The sequence below is a fragment of the Poecilia formosa genome, unplaced genomic scaffold (genome assembly GCF_000485575.1).
Source record: "Poecilia formosa unplaced genomic scaffold, Poecilia_formosa-5.1.2 Scaffold460, whole genome shotgun sequence".
In the NCBI taxonomy this organism is placed as follows: Eukaryota; Metazoa; Chordata; class Actinopteri; order Cyprinodontiformes; family Poeciliidae; genus Poecilia; species Poecilia formosa.
The window spans coordinates 364,695-379,226 of record NW_006800399.1 but is presented as its reverse complement, the minus strand read 5'-3'; positions in this window follow the sequence as shown (position 1 = coordinate 379,226).

The window sequence follows — 14,532 nt, the reverse complement described above, 5'->3', positions numbered from 1 at the left end:
ATCCTTCATCCAACAGAGGCTCAGAGATGGCATTTTAAAAGTGAAGTGTGATTTATTTCCAAAAAAGTAAAAAAAAAAGACAAATTGAATAAAATCTGGCTAAGTTGAACTAAGAGGCCACTGAGGTTAGGGTTAAAACCCAGCTCTATAGGACATTCCTACCCAGACAGACTAGGCAGAAAAATTAATAGGAGTCTTGAGCTCGGACCACCGAAAATGGTGGGCACCTGCAGAGGTTTGGAGGGAGCATAGAAAACCAAGTTTGGTCAAAAGAGCACTTATATTTTTGGAGTTGTTTTGAGTGAGCAATTCTTCAAATGAATGGAGGTCAATGGCAGCTGTGTCAAGGGAAGGAGCCACACTGACCAAACTTGGAGGGTATGTGAGGCCCCTTCCACATATTCTCTGTGCCAAGATTGTCCCCCTACCATTTTTTGTTTATTGTGTTTCCTCTAATGTGCAAGTGAGTTTCATCCTATATCCATAACCCTCCACTAGATGGCAGGATAGGACTGTCATTGAAAATGGAACTCTCCAAAGAAGCCCAACCCAGATCAAAACCTAATCAAATGAAACAGACCAACAAATATTAATAATTTAAAAAAATTTATAACAAATTACAAATTTTATTATATTACAACACTGTGCATGATATTAAGTAAAAAAGATATCATTGTATATATATTCAATAATGTTATTGTAATACAGTGTAAGACCAATCACAGCCCATCTATTTGTAGAAGTATTTTTCATTTCTGTTTTCATGTATTTGTATATATTTTCAAAGTGTGTCGTTCCATGTTGTTTTATGATGCTATGCATGGGGCTGCGAACAGGGGGAGTGCCTTAAAACCCTTTCACTCGCCCCTCCACTCTCTCTCCTCCAGCATGCACATGGCACCCCTTCCAGGATGCATCTGTCTTTTTCTGTTTGATTGTAATCTTGAGATACAAAATACATATTACAAAAACAGCATAGAGTGTGACATAATGACCGCCAGGGGGCAACAAACATTGAGGCAGTACATCAACCCTAGTATTACATAAATACATTAAAGATAACTTTTTTTATAACAACACAATATATATGGCATGCAATCCACTAATAAAACAAGATATTTGAATAATAAACGGATCATTGATGCTCAGCTGTTTCCATAGAAATAAAAGGCATCGCCTAATTCAAAAGAGTAATTTTAAAAATTTTGTCCCTACTCAATTTTTAAACAGAGGAATATTAGCGTGCAGTCAAAGGGGGATGTTACAAGTAACTAGAAATACCCCAAACAACAAGAATCATCAAATCACCTGTAAAGGTTAACAGACTGACAGAAGAACAGACTCTTAAAAGACAAGTTCAGATTTTATTCTGAAGTTTGGTTCTATTCATTGGTGTTGAGCAAAAAGTCAATTATCTTTGCAGTTTTACTTCAAAGGTTTTATTTAGAGTTTAAGCCGTTTTAGATAGTTTAAGGTTTACAGTACAGCAGTTTTTCTTGCTTGCTTATCCTCGTTGTGTTTCCACTTCCGTCACCAGGACATAAATGAAATGGCCAGTTAAAAAATTAAGCCAAAAGAAGTCCCTGGATAGGTGGTGGTACTCTTTTTATTTGCCATGGATTTATTTTTATTTTTTCTTATTGATTGGGTTGGGAGTGTGCTGAGCATGTTTTTTTTTATGTAGAAACACTCGTATAAAATAGTGAAATGGATGAATGGAATATTTAATAAATGAAAATGAAATCATTAAATTCTGTTATTTTCCAGTCTCAGTTTTCTATTTCCACATAGATCAGACTGTTTCACATGGAGGGTAATTCCACATTTTTCCAAACAGTTGTGCATTTTGGAGTCCAAACTCCAATCTGAGAGAAACTGTGGAGCGAGCCAAAGATTAGGGTGATGGCAAAGATGCTTTCCAACCTCTAAGATTTGGAGATAAATCCTCAACGATTCATGCAAAAAGACACTCAGCATTTATTGAAAACATTTGATTGCTATAATGCTAATGAAGATTTTTCACTTGATTAAGGAAAATATAAATAATTTTGAGATGCTATTTTTGTGCAAATGCAAATAAAAACATAACAGTATTTTCACTTTTACATTATTTTATGATTTTTTTAAGGTATGCCCCTTTTATTACCAAGTATAAACAAAGTTTATAAAAATAACTTTAAATTAAAATCTTTCAGAGGTACACTTTAATATTTTGGTTGATGTAACAACGCTGATTTACAATTTAATGTTTTTACAGCTAGATGTCACTATTCCCTAAAATTTCAAATACAGTGGCCCTCATTCTACTTGTCTTCAATTTAAATCTATTATTTTAGAGCTAGTCTACATCTCAAGACAGCAACAAAAACCAGAATGACATGCAGCCCAGGTCCAGTCAGCCAAGAGAGAAACAATTTTAATCACCATGATAGGCAATCTCTGGCCACTCAGCAATTTCATCCTCCTTGATATCAATATATCAATGCATAGCTTAAGCATCATAATGAGACTTGATTAAAATCAATAAATCCTACATTTCTTGTAATCCAACCTATAATGCGACAGGCTTCTCTGCCTAATGAATAAGTGGTTCTTCTGTGAGGCATTGAATTAAATTATTCAAGTCTTCAGTGCCACTTTGTGTGATTCCTCAACTTACTTCTGTATGTATAATTAATGGCTTCTTTTTTTTTCGTTCTTGATTACACTGAGAAGCAGGGCTGCAAAACAAATTAATAAAAACCACTAAAGAGTAGTGGTGCTGCCGCATCCCAAACCAAAAGATGGAGTTTAATATGAAGAATGCAGATAAGGAGATGTTTTTTTTTTTTTTTAAGTTTTGTTGTTCCATTTTTTAATAGTTCACAGATATACTTTAATTTTGCCATATTTTTAAAGTCATTACAGGGACTTCTTAGTTTTAGTTTAGAATAAGGTGCATCACATTTTTTTAGTTTAGTTTATTCGTTTATTTGAAACAGGGACAATGTGTGAATATAAAAGATGCTTTGCACCAGATTTAGATTAAGTGGACAGTATTATGTAAAATCATCTCTCTTTTTTAGCTTTACATCGTCAGGGTTCCTGTGTGTGTGTGTGTGTGTGTGTGTGTGTGAGAGAGAGAGAGAGAGAGAGAGAGAGTGATGCATCTGTTCCACCGAGGATCTTGGTGGAGAACCTGGGCAGCCTACGCAGGTGGATCTCATCTGCCTCATCAGTGTTGGGGATAAAGGAGCAGCAGAACATTCACTCAGTGCTGGATGATTAACGTGCACTGGTAGTCTCTCTAGCTGTTTCTTGTGGTTTATTAGTTGATTTGATCCGTCTCTTCAGTACTTTAACAGTGGTTTCAAGTCCCTGTGTTTGCCTGCCTCTAGGTCAGTCTCTGGATTTTCACTGGACCAAGTTCCTTGTTCTCTCCTCCTGAGGATTTACCTCCAAGACTGCCTGCCCGCTGTTCCCTCCACACCTCTCCACCAGTTCTCCGGCTCCAATCAGTACCATCCTCACTCTTCTCAGGAACCTCCGTGACCAATTTCCACACTGGACCTTGGCAATTCCCCCATGCCTCAACCATAGCGATTCTAAGTAAGTCTTTTCTCTTTGCATCACTGAACATCTATTTTTTGAGCCACCAGTAACCCCACTCTCTTTCCAGACACCTCCGATTGTTTGACACAACCGCCCCCCAGAAGGACTCAGAAGAATTGCCTGTTGACTAAGAAAGAAAATAAAATCTTATCTTACTCTGGCTTGTTGATTTTGCATGTGGGTCAGAAGGTTAAAGCTGAACATGGCATACATCTTGTTATTCCCTCATCAAAAACAAACTTGGAGTGTTGGCATGATTCTGTGATGCATGTTTGAGGAATCCTTCAATCTCCATGGAAACCATTCAGCCGTGCAAAAATTGCTGGTTCCTCCTCAGAGCTGCAATTTCAAAACTTCCACCTCACAGAACAGCATTTCCCCACTCAGCTTCTTCAGACTAGCCAGCAGCAATTAGCAAACACCTGGTGGAACTGGACACATATTGGGCTCATTATAGGAGCTACTGCTCAGTGAAATGATGATAAAAACGTTCGTAAAGGATTAACTAACAATTGGTTTAGTTCAGTTTTATTAGCTTCTCCTAGGGGAGGTTACTGCTACAATTGTAGAATTACATAATAATTTAGCTAGAACCTATCTGTCAGCATAAAGTAGGCATTAAGGACATAAAAAATAACTCATGTCATGATCTTGAAAGAAAAAAGCAGAAACAGATCAGCCTGAATTGTGTGAACCGTTATGGAGAAAACATGATAAACCTTCCTAGGAGCAGCCAGCCTAACAAAACACTCCAGGAGTCTATTGACGACACAACCAGGAAGTCACAACAGAAGCCAGAACAGCTAAAGCAATGCCTGTGTGAGAGTACTTGTTTCAATAATAATAAAGACTTGGCAAAATGGCATCAGTGAGAAAGATCTGAGGTGAAAACCATTTATAGGGTTAAGGCAGGTTGGTTCGGATTGCTTTAGGAAAATGTGGGAAAAAACTAATAAAAGAAATATGTAAAGGGAGTAATGTCTGCTTTGATGTGCTCTTCTCTCAGCAGCTCTGTCATTAAAAAATTGGAGAAGTGTACCAGGCTCTGAGCAAATAGTTAAACAGAGCAGGCTTGCATCAGTCCTTTCAACACAAACAGAGCCTTCAGAAGTGTTTGACTTGAACATGGTTGATATTTTCCTACATGGCCTCTTCATTTACATAAGTATGTTTGAGCAAACAAAGTTTTAGCTTATCTGCCAGAGAAATGCAGGCTGAAATAAACTGTTTATTGAAATAAGAGAGATTTAGAAACCTTTTGATTGGCTCCAGGTTGTGTTTATTTTAAGTTAGAGTCTGCTGTTAAACTGCCATGATGATATTATAGGGTTGAACATTTTGTCTCTAAGATACCTTTGTTGGAGCCAGCTTTATTAAAGTTCTTTATATAAAAATAATTTAGTGTCCAGGGGCGGTTCTAGACAGGGGCCAACATGGGTGAGCACACTTTTAGAGATACTTTTAAATCAATTCCTAATGCTGATATGCGCTGGTACAGAAACTAATTGGGATCTTGAACACATCTAATTTTTTTAATCTTAATAGTTTTACTTTAATAATTAAAACTCAAGGTGTTTGTCAAGACTTTGGGTTTTAGGTTGGGGTTTAGTTTTTCTGCTTTTTCTGTTTAATTAGTTATGCTGTAGTTCACTTTTTTTAACCCTTCTTGGGGATTCTAGCTCCATTATTTGTCTTGTCATTTTCTTATTTGACTTGTTTTTCTTATTTCAGTCCCTCATAGTGTTTCTAGTATGATTTATTTCATTATTCCAGGTCTAATTATTATTTGGTGTCAGAGTTTAGTGATTCTAGTTAGGTTTATTTCTCTGTCTGGTCCTTTTGATTTGTGTGTTCCTCAGTTCTTGTTGAATTTGTTCTGTCCCTGTTCTGTGTTTTCTTCTTGTGTTCCTGTTCATCATGTTGCTTCTTCTTGGTTGTTTTTGGTGTTGGAATTGCTCTCCTGTGAAGCCTGGCTCCCGCTCTGCTTCTCAAAACTTTAATCAATCAGCTCATCAGCCCTGATCCATTGTTCTCTCCACAACTTCTTGGTATTTAAATTCCTCTCTCGTTTGTCTTGTTACTCTGGACTCTTATCACCCTGCTCTCTTCTCCCTGGGTCCTGTGGTCTTCTTGAATCCCAGATTGGTTTGTTTGGATGTTGTTTGCTGGAGTTTTTGTATTTTTTGTAGTGCTGATTAAATTCATCATCACACTACTATGTCTCCTGCCTGGTGCTATTGGGTCCACCTTCAACACTTCATCATGAGAGTGTTTTACTTTTACCTTCAGCCCTGTTGACATAGAATAAGATTTCATCTGACAGAAATGATCTGCAACTGCAAATGGCTCTTTCACTTTCTTAATATATATTAAAACAACATATTGGCCTGTTTCTTTTATATTTTTTTAGTCATGTACCCCTTCTGACATCATGTATCAACAGCTCACTAACATGATAAATTACCTGATAAAGAAAAAAAAGTTTGTCAGAGGAGAAACCCAGTCATATGTAAATCAGCTACTACTCCAGAAATCCAGTTTGATTTTCACAGTGTCTTTCAGAAGACTGTACCAACCTCAGTCAATACTTTGTTGAACCATATGTGGATGTGGATGTAAATGCTAAAAGGTTCATCTGTTCTTCTTTCTTTCTATTAAGCTCCATCTGATTGGGTGGATGATTTGGAATTCATGCCTCAAACTCTGAATTGAGCCTGGACTTTGATTAGGCCATTTTAACACATTTGATTTAAATAATTCCCTTCTAGCTCTGCTGGTGTCAGTCTCTGTCTGTTGTTGATTCTACTCAACAATAGTTTTCCTGTTCCTGCTGAATAAAACAAAATCCTCACAGTATGATGCTGCCACCATCGTGTTTTGCTATTGGGATATTTTGTACAGTGTTTTCTCCACACATAGCATTTTACATAGTAAAGATATTTGATCTCATCTGACCAGAGCACTTTCCTATACATGTCTGCTCTGTTGATTTGTTATTTTTATACTTAAAATAAATTACATACAGGTGGATATTTTACTCAAAGAAGTTGGTTTGAATTGATTTTATTAAGAGAAATAAAAATGCACTGCACACCTTTCAGATTTCTTTTGAAAAAAGAATTGAAAACCATTTTTTGTTATTTCATAATTATAAGCTTTGCATTGGCATATAATGCTAATAAACACATTGAAGTTTATGGCTGTAACAATACAAAGCAAAAAAAATTCAGGGTTTTGTCAGATTCTTCCAAGGCAATTGGATAAATAAAGTATTTTTAGTGAAAAAAATGTGAAATGAAAAGAAAAAAAACATTTCTGAGATAAATTATGGAAATAATAAAGTAATAAGCAATATCTGTAAAAAAAATAATAAAATGAAGCAGAATACATTTCAGATACTAAACCACAACAAAAACTACATAGACCTACTATTTACAAACCTACAACATCACAAATGAATGGAGAATGATGGTAATGTAGAAGCCAACAATTCAGGTTTTGAAGGTTTTCGTTAAAACTGCACATGATTTTAAAATGCAGTCGACATTGCAATCTAAATGTGTGAAATGGATTTCTTAGCCATGGTATTTGGTATTCTAAAATTTATTTCAAGTGCTATGCATGCCAAATTTCCATGCCACTAATATACTGGGCTTGTTGAGAAGACATCCACTGTCCTCAGTGATGGGTGTCTGCGGCAAAGGAAAAGATAGTCAGAAAAAAAATCTGGGTTAAATTCAATCCATATTCTCATCACAATATTCAACAATAAGATCACAATATCATGTTTTCCTGATCTTGTTCATCCCTAGTTATCAGTCTTTAAGGTCATTTCTACTCTTGTCAACATGTTATCCTAATAATATCTTGAAAATTGCAGAGCTGTTGTGCCTGTGTAGAAATATCCTCCATTAAAATGAGTCCCACAGACATTTTAAAACAGAGGAGCAGTGACACTGATTAACAGAGCAAAAAAATAAAAACACTTTTTAAATCCTGAATGAATTTATTAATAAAAAGAAATTCCAATTACCTCCCATGAGTTTGTAGACTGTAAAAATCAACCAGTTCTCTGGCTATTTTATTTGTCCTCCTTTTTAAGTCTAAACTCTCTTTTCTTATGGTGACTATTGGCAGAAAATTAAACAAAATATTCCCTCTCTTTATTTAGACTCACTCCTGCTCTCTCTTTCTTTCTTCCCCCCCCCCCCTTCTCTTCCTTGTATCGAAATGCGTGCAGCGTGAAATTAAAGTCAGTGCATTTCTGACTGAAATAAATTTGCCCTTCTGATGAGGTTGGAGTTGCTCCAAAGCTTTGCAGTGTAACACTCTTTACACTTATTTTCCTTCATGGTAGAATTATCATTGCTTATTATTACTTGGAATACATGACTCTTTCTTCTGGGTATATATGAAATGTCTGAAACAGCTTGCTGAGCTCTTTCAGAAGTTAATAAAATCTTTCTGTACTTGTACAAAGCCTGTTTCTTGAAGGATCCCAGTAACATAGATCTTTAAGCTTATAGTTTGAAGGCCTTTTAATAGTTTTGAATGATAAATGAAGACTGAGAAGGTAAGTTAAAGATATAGCATACTGTATTTACTGGTAAGACTCATCTAAACCAGGGATTTCAAATACCAGTGAGAGCCAGTAGCTTCATTTCTAGTACAAATGCACGCAAAACTTTGCCGATATTCCGCTTCTTAAGCTGGATAACAAAGAAGATATACAATTATTTGTAGATTCTGAGAGTGGATTTTTCAGTTTTCTAATGATGTAAAACAAATAGAAATAAAAATAATGAACATACGGTCACTGAACATTATCCTAATTGTTAAATAAAAATAGTGTGTGACAAGCTAATGAAGTCTGGCATGCTAATCATCTGAGTTAATTTACTCTATAATCAAATTGAATTCAAATTCAAAGTTTAACAATTTAAAGCCACCAAAAATGCTACTCAAAGGATGATGTGACTACTTCATGACTTCAACTAGTATATTTATCAAAAAAAAAAAAAAAAAGTCACCAGCGTTTCAGAAATTGATGGCTTTTATCTTTTTCTTAATGGATTCTCAACCCTTTCATGCATGAATTATGATCCGTTGAGTCAGGATTTCTTTCCTTTTTTAAATTTATTTTCTTAAGGCATAAAAAAGGTAGGAAAAAAAAATTTGTAAAAAAAAAAATATATATATTTTTTTAGGTGATCAATTGTAATTTTCTCCAAATACAAAGTTATTTGAAAAATGCATAAGTAGAATTGTTTTTTAGGGGTTATGTGATGTCACAATATTTCTTTTTTTTACCTGCAAGAGTGGTCTACAGTAGAATGAGGGACAGGGTCGGTTGCTATGCTTTTTTGTCTGTCGGCCATATTGGATTGAACAAAAATAATTTCTTGCATTTGCAGCTCATGGCCAGTAGTTAATAATGTATTTTATGATGCATTAGTGTCCACTTCAGTGGTCTGTGTGCATTTATAACATAAAAATCCACAAGAAGCACAAGAAAATGGCTTTTATATAGCTGTCCACTGTAGTGACCACTATGCATGACAGGGTTAATGTTGAATAAGTGGTGTTTTTATTAAATAAGAAACACAAATAAAATCACATATGAATAAGTTTGTTCACATAAGTCATTGAAAAACATGCCTCGCCTTCATCCTCCTACCACTTCATCATTTCCACCAGTAGTAACATTACTTGTTGATCACATGACTCGTGATGCAAAAAAATGCTCACATTGCAGTTTTGCGAAAGACACCAATTTCAATAAAGTAACAAAAAAAAACTGTGTATCCTAGGACAAAAACATCAATTATTTTTCAAAATTAATGTTTCTATTAATCAAATTTATTTTTGTAAATCCAGTTTGTGCAATTATATGGAAAAAGGAAACAAAGCTAGAATCATGCAAATTTTAGCTGTGTCCTTCATCCAACACACCTGAATCATTCACCTTTTCAGCATCCTATGTTGTTCAGAGTGCTGCTAATGACTTAATTATTTGATTAAGTAGCGATGCATCTAAAAGCTGAAACGCTGGTTCCAAAGGATTAAGTAGAATCCTTGGTGGCTTTAAAATTGTAAACTTTGAGTTTGAATTCAGCTTGATTACAAAGTAAATGAACTCACAGCTGCATACCAAACTTCATTAGCTTGTCACACACTTTTTTATTGATTTAGGCGAATTAGATTAACGTTCAGTGACCATATGTTCATTATTTTTATTTCTATGTGTTTTGCATCATTAGAAAGCTTAGAATCCACTCTCAAAATCTGTAAATAATTAGTATATCTACTTTGTTATCCAACTTAAGAATTGCTGTGAAATAGCTGTTCACAGCAATTTGAACCATTGTGTTGCAATCCAATGACCCCCAAGAGTAGAAGTACTCTTTGAATACCTACTTGTGTGTATTCAGGATCAAATAGGATCAAAGGTGACATAGTAATCAATGTCAAAATACGTCTTTTAATTTCATCCACTTCAAATCTTAATAAATCTAGAAATCTTACATCAGAGATTGTGCTGTATGAGGTCATGAGATTTCAGAAAATATCTAAAGCTGAATGTTGCTCAGGTCACAATCTCTTATTGTCATGATTATGGATGATGAGGTGAGGATGAACGCAGACTGACCCAGGGTGTAGAAGATGAAAAGATGATTTAGTGAAGAATCCAAAATAACATAGTCCAATAGTGGCAGCACAGGGAAACGGACGCCACAAAAGACGAATACAGCATAAATGACGAGGACCCAATAGCACACAAAAAGAAAACAGGTGGATTTAAATACACAAGGAGGTAATCAGTAGGATTGCCACCTTTCAGAAATCAAAATAAGGGATGCCCACTAACGCGTGTCGTCCTAGTCTCATAAGCTGGGGAGGGGGTGGGGGGTGCGCTTCGACTAGGGTTACCAAGGGACCAGTACCTATATATTTAAAGCCGTGGGGTGGGTGGGCTGCAGCGGCAGCGTGTCAGTTAGTGTGTTAGCCAGAAAGCAGTTGGGCACAATATCACAACACCAACATCGTGAGTGAAACAATGACTGGGGCAGCCTACTATATAAAGTACTCAGGGACCACTTCTTTATTATTACACATCCACATTTGTAGAATACGTAACAAATCACGTCCCGTATCGGTTCAATACGGGACGCTACATTTAACAGCCAAATATGGGACGGTTCCGTATTTTACGGGACGGGTGGCAACCCTAGTATTACCCGTGCCTGAGATGTTGGACACACCTGACACAAGCGTGGACTTTGAACCAATGCCTGACATTTTCCCTGCTTGTGTGGTAACACGGGCCCAGTCAAAGAAATAGTCTTGATTTGTCTGACTCTTTTCTTACCACGGAGCAAACTCAAACTGCCGGATCAGAGACTGAACTCAACAAATCTAAAAATGTATTTCCTCTTCCAGGTCCAGATATGATGAAATTACCAGCTTCCAGGGAGGAATTCATTGCTGCTCAAAAACAGGACACATGACTGTTGAAATGGCATTCTTCTATTCTTACCCAGGAGGAAGCCCAGGGGAAGAAGGTGGCATATATGGTTGATGATGGTCTCCTGTTGCGACGCTGGGCTGGTGAAAACTTGGAAGACTGGAGTGCCATTTATCAGGTGGTTGTGCCAACAAGGTACCGCATGCAGGTACTAGCATTAGCACATGATCACCCACTGTCAGGGCATCTGGGTATAAATAAAACTTATAACAAAGTTCTCAAACACTTCTTTTGGCCAGGTCTCAAGTCTGATGTTTTACTTTATTGTCATACCTGCCATGTTTGCCAAGTTGCAGGCAAGCCGAACCAGGTTATACCCCCTGCTCCTTTGTCCCCAATTCCAGTCATGGGTGAACCATTTGGAAGGGTGATTGTGGATTGTGTAAGGCCTTTGCCAAAGTCAAGAAGTGGAAACCAGTTCATTTTGACAAGATGTGTGCTTCCACCAGGTTTCCTGAGGCCGTGCCCCTGCAGAGGATCACAGTTCCCATGGTCACCAAAGCTCTGGTAAAGTTTTTCTCAGTATTTGGTCTTCCCAAACTGACCAGGGCACAAACTTTAAATCTAGAACCTTTGCCCAGACACTAAAACAGTTGGGTGTAGAGCATGTCACCTCAAGCTCTTACCACCCTGAAAGCCAAGGTACACTTGAAAGGTTTCACCAGACATTAAAAGCAATGCTGAGAAAATACTGTATGAATACAAAGAAGGACTGCAATGAAGGTATCCCATTTCTGTTGTTTGCCATGCGTGGAACAGTGCAGGACACTTTAGGTTGGAGTCCTGCTGGACTTGTGTTTGGACATGAGGTTAGGGGACCTCTAAATGTCCTTAAAGACAAGCTAATCTCACCCTCTCACTCTGTAAAAAGTATTCCAGAGTATGTCTCAAAGATGAGAGCGCGCCTTCAGGCAACTTGCTCTCTTGCGCAGAATGCCTTGACTTCAAAGCAGGTCAAAATTAAACATTATGACCAGAAAGCAGTCACTCGTGAGTTTCACTCTGGTGATAAGGTTTTGATCTTGCTACCCATCCCTGGCTCTTCTTTGGAAACAAAGTTCTCTGGATCATATGTGGTAGAAAAGAAACTTAGTAAAATAAACTACATTATTCAAACTCCTGATCACCGCCACAAGACCAGGCTTTGTCATGTTAATATGATGAAACTGTATCATTCAAGGGGGATTGACCAACCAACCCAGTCAGGTTGAAGCCGTTTCCCCTGTAACCTGTGTTTCAAAGTTGATTGAGGAGGATGTGGTAATGCGCAAAGATCCACGACAAGTTGCAAGTCTTAGCAATAGCAAAATACTGGCTAACCTGCCTAACTATCTCTCATATTTATCAGATGATTACAAAACTCATATCAGACTTCCAATGTCTGTTTAGGGATGTTCCTACCAAGACTAGTGTGGTGTCTCATGACATTGTTCTTGCCCATCCTACACCTATAAAACAGAGAGCATATGGTATCAATCCCACAAAGAGGGGGGTTATGACAAAAGGAAGTGGAGTAACTTGTTAAAAATGGACTTGCCAGTGTGCTGTGGTGGCGCAGGGGTTAAGCACAACCCACATATGGAGGCCTTAGTCCTCGATGCAGCTGTCAGAGGTTCAATTCCCGGCTTTGGCGACCTTTGCTGCATGTCTTCCCCCTTCTCTCATTACCCACTTTCCTGTCAATTACCTATTAAATAAAGGCCACTAGAGCTTAAAAAATGGACTTGCCATTCAGAGTTACAGCCCATGGAGTTTTCCATGTCTATTAGACATGAAGACTGATGGAAGTCCAAGGTTCTGCACAGACTTTCATAAGGTGAATGCCGTAACAGTCTTTGATGCACACCCGTTACCCCTCCTTGAAGACTGTATTGATGAAATTGGACCAGCAAAATTTGTCACTAAACTTGACATGCTGAAAGGGTATTAGCAAGTACCTCTAACAAAACAGGCCTCTGACATCTTGGCTTTTATGTCAGACGGTTTTCTCTAGTACACAGTGATGCCTTTCGGGCTATGTAATGCTCCGGCTACATTTCAAAGGCTTGTAAATAAAGTACTGGGAGATGTGCCAAACTGCCGGGTATATCTAGACGACATTGTTGTATACTCAAATGACTGGTCTAACCACCTTGCAGCTTTCCTTGAGGTCTTCAAACGTCTTTCAGCTGCCTCACTGTCAAGTTAAAACAGCAAGTGGTGTATTTGTGTGAGTGCAATACCATCTCCACCCAGCTGGCACGTGCCTCACAGAAAATCAAGCACACCCGTCTCACTCACTCAGGCCTTCAGGAGCCTATAAGACAACTCAGCACACCTGTGTTTGGAATAATCTCTACAAACAAAGACCTCATCTTCAAGCTCCTGCAGAAACACCACTGGTAGGAACTGAACTTTAAACCTGCATTTGGAGGACTTAGCTGGTTTTACAAAAACGGATTTATGAAAGTAGTTTATTTTATTTTTTTTGATGACTTAAAAGTAATTTGTAATTTGTTTGTTTGTAGGTTTTCAACCTGCTTGGTTGTCATGTATTGGAAAGTACAGTGATTTAAAGAGAAAAGAGGAATAAAATAAAAAGATGACACTGAGATGAGTTGGTCCTGGATTTCTTTGATGGGAGCAAGCCCTTTTCAAGTTTGGGCAGAAGCTAAGGTGATTTGTAGAGGTCAAAAAACTTGACACTCACTAACACTCAATCTTTCAAAGTGTGAGTTTGGTAAAGGTACCATTGTCTATCTGGGCCAACAGGTTGGTGGAGGAAAAGTGTGTCCTATGGATGCTAAAGTCAAAGTCATTTCTGACTTTCCAGTTTCTTCAAGCAGAAGGGAGCTCTGTCAATTCCCGGGTATGGCAGGATTCTACTGTCGCTTTTGCAAGAACTTTTCTACAGTAGCTGCTCCTTTAAGAGCTTTGACCAGCCCTTCTAAACTTTTTACTTGGTCTGATGAATGTCAGCATGCTTTTGAGCATCTTAAAGGATTGCTCTCTTGTTCTCCTGTTCTTTCCACCCCAAATTTCAATCTGCCATTTAAGCTGGACATAGATGCCAGTGCTGTTGGGTAGGAGCTGTCCTTCTGCAGGATGATAAAGATGGTATAGAGCAGGGGTCACCAACTCCAGTCCTCCAGGGCTACCATCCTGTAACTTTTAGATGCGTTTCTGCTCAAACACATCTGGATCAAATCAACTGCTCGTTACTACAGAGCTGAATGAATGCCAGTGAGGGAATTCAGACATTTTGGAGCAGAGGTGAATCTAAAAGTTGCAGGGTGGTAGCCCTTGAGGACTGGAGTTGGTGACCCCTGGTATAGAGCATCTTTATCATCCTGCAGAAGGACAGCTCCTACCCAACAGCACTGGCATCTATGTCCAGCTTAAATGGCAGATTGAAATTTGGGGTGGAAAGAACAGGA